Genomic DNA, 7866 nt, shown 5'->3' with positions numbered 1-7866 from the left:
AAAAAAAAAAAAAAAAAACGTACACAGGTTATAGTGTTAATTTATCTTTTTATCAAACTTTAACAAAAGTTAAAGTTTTATAAAGTACGGCCTATATACAAGTGGATTTACACATTTCGTTGTCTACGATTACAATTCGTTAGTATTGTGCTAGAAATGTTATATTTCAAGAAGTACTATTACGATAAAGATACTAATTTAGCCGGAAATGTTTTGCGGGTCTCTGCTAGTTCCTATTAAACTATCAAAGGTATCCATGTTACGTGCCGTATCTATTTCCTTAGCTTAACGGGGATGGTGGAACTGCGGACGTTTGCGTCATTTACCTTGCAGGTCTACTGAATATTAGCATACAATTTTTCAGAAGTTCGCCCTTATTTGCAGGCTTCTTAATATTGATATTACTGTTTTCAGTAGATTATCTAACTTGTACTCCTAGGTAGTCTGACGATCTGAATCACGTCCAAGAACTCATGAAAGTTTCACGATGATCACAGTAGGAACTAAGACAACTAGCATATGAGAACACTTAAATTATATATCTGAACAGGACCTTACACGCATATGGGCTAAAAAGCCAAGTGAGAAACCCTAGGGTTTAGAAATATCTGTCCCTAATTATGAAGGCAATCAATTAGCATCCTCATCCTCCACAAAAGCTTTGTCCAGCTCTTTGAGCAGAATAATAGGTTTGGTGTGTTTTAGATTTCGCGCAAAGCTACACGAGGGCTATCTGCGCTACACATTCCTAATTTAGTAGTGATAGAATAGAAGAAAGGCAGCTAGTCAACACCACCCACCGCCAACTCTTGGGCTACTCTTTTACGAACTAATAGTGGGATTGACCGTGACATAATAACGCTTCCACGGCTGAGAGAGTAAACATGCTCAGTGTGACGGCGATCTCAGTTTAAGAATAAGTAAGGAGAGTAGCTCGGCTTTTTTTTAAATTCACTGAATATCCTTTACAAAAGTGCTAGTTTTGGTGAATATTGCGGTGATATACTTGTAACTATACTGTAGCTATTAATGTCTATACATAAAAATATATAAAGTCACATTAATATAAGAGTTTGTTTTAACGGATGAGGTTATTGTAGGTAGATTTTTTTCTGTTTTCTAATACAAACGATTTTATGTATAGAAAAAACTTTTAAACAAATTGACTATTAAGCATCTGTTTGTGAATACGTATATATGTATGTATAATTGGTTTCGCTCACTAGCCTCATTCAAAATTCTTCTCAGAGTCATGTGCATGATAGAATTGCATTTTTATACGTTCTTGGAGAAATAAGTAATGGTAAAAAATACATAAAAAATGTAAATCATTTACGAAACAGTTTGGACGTTTTTGATGCATAACATAAATAATAATTAGATTGGTTTTGTATCAGGATTTATGAGTTTTGTGCATTTTTGTAGAAGAGACTACTACTTGATGTTAGTGTGTTTGTATTCAATAATAGTATTTTCTCCTTTTCAGAAACTGTCGCTTTAGCTAATGTTTAATGCTGGCATGTTTTCTGTAGAGTTAAGATTAAATATTGCCTCTTTAAAAATCAAAATTGCTAACAGCATCCTTTATATCGCAATATAATTTCACTAAAATGATATTTTTTTCAATATCGGTATGCTAATTGCCATATATTATAACGTTCAAATGTTCTTTGTTTTAAAAGCTTTTCAGTTATAACTTCAAGTCGTGACTTTATACATCTGTATATATTTACTACCTTCTTGAAGCAATAAAATATGTTTTTTTCATATCTCAGTCTATTAAACAAAGCCTCTGTAGTAAGTACTTTCATACATTTTGAATACGTCATCAGTATTTGAGAAAATATCTAGACAGCTTTTCCTTTCACTTTATTGACGATATATATATATACCTTGTAATATAGTCTACATTTTGAGGCAATATATACATATATGATGTAAACTAATTGATTATGTTATCTTCATCTTATGCATGTAAGTAAGAAAAACGAGTTATTTTTGAGTAGAAATAACCATTTTCTTGTGGTGATGTCTTTGTTCCTTGGAACATAATCTATTTTCTGCCTGAGTTGATGAGATTATTGCTTCTTAGGGGAAGACATATTTATATATTCAGGGTTATCAGAAATGTCAGAGACATTCTCAAATGCCATGAAATTTTAGTTTTTTCTAGCATTTTGAAATTTATTAATAGACTTGTGCTTCTCTAAAGTTAATCTTCATATAAGAAGTTCGCATTTTTCCTTCACTCTTGAAACCTTTAACTTAATAAGTCCTTATACAAAACTCTAGATAGCCTCAGGTAAAGTTATTAACAGAACTGCTTCAAGTAGTTGTTGTAAATTAATGAGACATCGAGCGAACATTCTCAAGTATGACTTATACAACATGTAAATGTTTTCGTGCTATTTCATTTGTCACATGTTCAGTTATGTTAGAAAAAACATTGTAATCACCAAGGTTTTGATATATCTTTGTCAAAGCTTCGCTTAAATTCTGAAATAAATGTCATGCACAGATATCTGTGGAAAACTTGATATTTTCAAATGAAAAAAAAAAAACAACAAGAAAACGTAAATTAATTATATAACATTTTATTACATATAATTCAACCATTGTAATGATGCTATTAAAAGTAATTCCATAGTAATTCCCAACAGCAAAATACATGAAAATATGAGATATTGCAATAATATTTGAGCATATTAATATTTTTATCTGATATTTATAAGAACGTAATTGACAATATTATAAAACTGTTCCCAGTTTGCACCCGGAAAAAGAAAGGTCCACCTTTCGAAAGCGCTTGTGTTATAGGGTTTTTATTCATTTCCATTAAGACTTCTTGAACCTACGTGTTTTTTTTTTTTTAACATCATGAGTAAAACTTTTTTATGTTAGAATAATAGGATAAAAGCTAAATGAAAGCATATTCTGTTACCAACACAAATATACGTATGTCACATTTTAAATACAAAAAGAAAAGAAAACACAGTTAGATATTCCTGCAGTTGTTAAGTGTGAGACTAACTAGAACTGGTGTTTCATAAAAATCTATTCTTAACCACGCTTTCTTTGTACGAAAGACAGACAACAGAAGTTTTCACACAAAAAAAGGCATAAAGAAGTATTCCTAAAATAGTGTGTATTATTCTTTTCAAGAGATTTTCGTTATGCTTAGTTGTTCATCGATCCAGATGCTGTTCCCAAGCCGACAAGTTCACCATAGTTACTCAAATATATATATATATATACTCTATATCTTCTTGACTTGAATTTCTTTCTTTCTGGAATTTAATGCATATGAATAGAAATGTTTTGAATATAAAAAAAAACTGTACAAGGAAACTAATTTCTTAGATAAACCTAGACAGTTCGTGCTTAATCTTTTCATCTGTTGCACCTTTTTCTAGATTACATTATTGCACTGTAGAGTTACTTTGTGAGAGGTTTATGTATTTGGATAAAATTTTACGTAGTTTGTTTGTTTATTTGTTTGTTTTGGAATTTCGCCCAAAGCTACGCGAGGACTGTCTGCGCTAGCCAACCCAAATTTAGCAGTGAAGAACTAGAGGGAAGGCAGCTAGTCATCACCACCCACCACCAACTCTTTTACTAACGAATAGTGGGACTGATCGTCACATTATAACATTCCCATGGCTGAAAGGGCGAGCATGTTTGATGGGACGGGGATTCGAACCCGCGACCTGCAGATTGCGAATCGCGTGCCACAACCACCTGACCATGCCGGGCCCTCCACGTAGTTTAAAAACTAATGAAAGGCGTGAAAGAAAAGCTTGCTGAATGAAGCACAAACATCTCCGAAATTCTAGTATGTTGCTAGGTAACATAATTCAGCAATATTATCTAGGTATTACGTGATTTAAAATACAGTATATTTCTTCACAAGTTTATAATTATTTTACTTGTCATTAGACATTAGTATTAGGCCTATTATATTTTAACATCGCCTTTTATACCTGGTCTCTTAGGGATTTTCAAGAATTAGAAAAGTACATAATGTTAGTATTCCAACCACACTTTGTTTGCCATATCCATTGCCTTCGACGCTTTTCGCTCAGTCCAGAACTCATCCGGCGGCTGGGACACAGCAATAACTCATTACTAGTCGGAATACTATTTATATAATAGCCATTTGTTACAAGTCAATTGTTATGGTGCGAAAGCCTTTTCCAAGTTAGCGAAACAGGCTTAGCTATCTTCTTTTGAAATATACTTCATCTAGTTATACCACCTGATGCACAAATATATTATCTTACGCTGCCTTGTCAGCCAATCAAAGCGTAGCATTTAATAAGCGTTAAGAGCAATTCGTCTATTCATCCAGTTTGGTTTGATCCTAAACTACAACTCATCTTTCGATACTAGGGATACAGTAGAATAATATCATGTAAAAATACGATTAGGACTTGTTATATATAATTCAATATATGGCACAACTAAATATTACTCTCTACACTAATACTTTCCTAGATAAAATATTATATTTGCTGTGAGTGTCACGTGATTTGCTGATTTGTATATTCAAAATTGTTTTAATATAACGTACTCAACTTTCTGTATTTGTATATGACACTTGCTGAGAAAACTGAGAAAAAATCGTTCGCTCACAAAATACGTTAATCTTTAGCTTAGATTCAAATACAAGAAATTTAGTATGCTTTAGTGCATTATTAATTATGTGTTTTCATTTTTACCCACTGTACTGCATTTTAACTATTGAACTTTACAAATTTTAATACATTTTTACAGTTAACTTTCGTACCTTTCGTGCTATAAAGCCAAAATTTAGGTCCAAGTCTATGTATAGAAAACGAAGTTGTTTTTGCTATAAAAATTAATATTAGCTTAACACTCAGAAATGTTACTATTTTAATTAATTTTGTGATAACTCTGATTTATCTTAATTATGTATATTATAGCGTCCCGAAGTTGGAAATGAATAATATTTTCAAAGATAGAAAATATTAACCGGCAGTACAAGTTAAACGGGTATATTTTGCTATTATTATTACTATGACTCTTATGTTAAAAAACTATTTCGGTTGTTTTTAACAAGTTAAGAAACTAACGTTATATTTTGTCCAATTAAATTATCTCTAGAGTTACTGTCTTGTGTTATCAGCGTATAATATCTTAAAGTAATATGTGAAAGTTCATAGTGTGGGGTTTGGAGTAAAATGATCAGGCTACATATTAGATCTATCTTCTACAGTTTGACATTTTACCTCAGATCTCTATAGTTTATGATTGGCCTTGTTATTGCTTTCATTGCTTCATGTTCTAGATAAAACAAAGTCAACATGTTCATCTTTACATTTCTTTTATTTGAATCGTACTTATCATTAATTTTACGTATATACTATATATTCCCAGATGTTTAAGGACATTCAAAGTTCAAATCTAGAGTTCGATTTCCTAAAGCGGACAGTCGCAGATAGCTAATTGCGTATTTTGGCTCTGAATACACTATTTTTTTCGTGTAATTTAACATAATGGCTTAACTCCCACAAATATCTTATTGCATTGAAACACTTTTTTGTTTAAAAAGTGTTTAATTCTGTATTTGACCGTTTATTTAGCATCACTGGTCCTTTTATTGTGTTGCTTATTAATGAAATGCTTTATTTTCCAGCTAGGTTTGTTTGCTACTAAGCACAAAGCTACAGAATTGGATTATCTGTGCTGTTACTACTGTGGGGATCGAAACACGATTTTTAGCATTATAAGCCTTCAGACTTATCGCTGAGGGAGGAGCAACTTGTGAGTAATCTCGTGTTAATTTCATCTTTTAGTATTGGTTTGTTTGTAATTCTTTTCTATAATTTCTGCGTATACAAAAAAAAAATAGCATATACTTTGGTGCTAAACGAAGCGAGTGACGGAAAAAATATATGAATTTTCATTGCCAACGTATTCTTTTAAGTATCAGTAAACACCAATATACTATGGATAACTAGATTTTATAATTTCACGTAATTGTACATTAATTTTTATGTGAGTTTGGGAACTGCTTGTATTTGAAGATAATCACATTGTGTTAATATTTAACATAACTGAGACCTAACCATGTACGAAAAACATCATTCCCTTATTAATGTGACCAACTGTGGTCAGAAACATAAAATGATCGTCAGACTGGTTACCACATTTTAAAAGACGAGGTAAATATAAATGTACTTAATATGGTCAATATAGTTATTATTTTGACTTCAGATAAGCGTATTTCAGCGCATTCCACATGTTAAGACGTACGCCATTGTCCTTTATTTCACTTGACTGTACAATAATTCTTCAGTTTTGGGGGTTTGGGACCGAAAACACCGTTAACAGCGAGGACATTTAGTCCACAACTATCTTCAGTTTAGTTCCAAATGTTATATTTTTTCACACTTTCTTATGTATGATTTTGCTTTATATTCAACAATATTACTTATATTAGTAGTATAAATGGTAATAATAACTATTTACATTATATATATATTCAGTTACATATATTCAACTGAAATAACTTGAGCTACACATCTCACATAATACCAAATGACCTAAAATTGATTTATTTTACAACAAATGGAAGGCATATCACGCTTTTGTAAAACTTTGCAAATAAATTAAAATCTAAACATGGGCTGCAAACAAAAACAATGCCCAAGATGTAAGTAAAATTTACTGTAAATTCTCGCAATTAAGAGACTAGTAATCATATATCAGACACACTAATATTCAATACTTAAGTGTTACGTGTTTTGTTTAATTTATTTTTTGGGAACTTATAACCGTAATCCATCATAAAGAAAATATTAAATTGCAAACCTGGTTTTATTTATTTAATAGCATTAACATAAACTCGCATCAAGATGATTGTATGTTTTATTTGGAAATGGATTAATGATAATCTTTTATAATTATTTTTAATTTTAGAAATTATGTTTTATTTTATAAAACATTGACTTCCATCTTTAAAACTCTAAAGTTTATAAGTTTAACTTTATCGCTTTGATACTTCTGATATTTTGTCTTACTTGATGATTACTTGGTATTAGTAAAATCGAAAAAACATCATTGCCCGTTATTCTGTTGCCTGTTGTGTTTATTCTTTTTTTTGTCTAATTGTTCACTAGAAATCAACCAAGTGTACATTTATTGATTCAAGCCATTTGTGTATAAATCTGTTTATAAGATGGACGACCATTTAATTATTCAAGTTGATTACAGTTTTCTACTTTACAATATTTCTACAATATTAGTTTGAAAAGGACTAACGTATTCATAGAGTTAATTCTAGAAATTTCATGGAAAGTAGACTAGGATTTGTTTTTATTTATTTAAAATAATCTCCATTCAAATGTGATACAGTAAACACATTTTTTCAAACGGCACAAAACATTTTATTAATCAGCTGAACAATATATTCTCTTAATCACCTGAACAATATATTTTATTAATCACCTGAACAATATATTTTATTAATCAGCTGAACAATATATTTTATTAATCACCTGAACAATATATTTTATTAATCACCTGAATAATATATTTTATTATTTAGCTGAACAATATATTTTATTAATCAGCTGAACAATATATTTTATTAATCACCTGAACAATATATTTTATTAATCAGCTGAACAATGTATTCTCTTAATCAGCTGAACAATATATTTTATTAATCACCTGAACAATATATTTTATTAATCAGCTGAATAATATATTTTATTAATCACCTGAACAATATATTTTATTAATCAGCTGAATAATATATTTTATTAATCACCTGAACAATATATTTTATTAATCAGCTGAATAATATATTTTATTAATCACCTGAATAATATATTTTATTAA

Source organism: Limulus polyphemus, unplaced genomic scaffold, assembly GCF_000517525.1.
Source record: "Limulus polyphemus unplaced genomic scaffold, Limulus_polyphemus-2.1.2 Scaffold1172, whole genome shotgun sequence".
In the NCBI taxonomy this organism is placed as follows: Eukaryota; Metazoa; Arthropoda; class Merostomata; order Xiphosura; family Limulidae; genus Limulus; species Limulus polyphemus.
The sequence above is the reverse complement of the archived record's forward strand: the minus strand, read 5'-3'. Positions refer to the sequence as shown.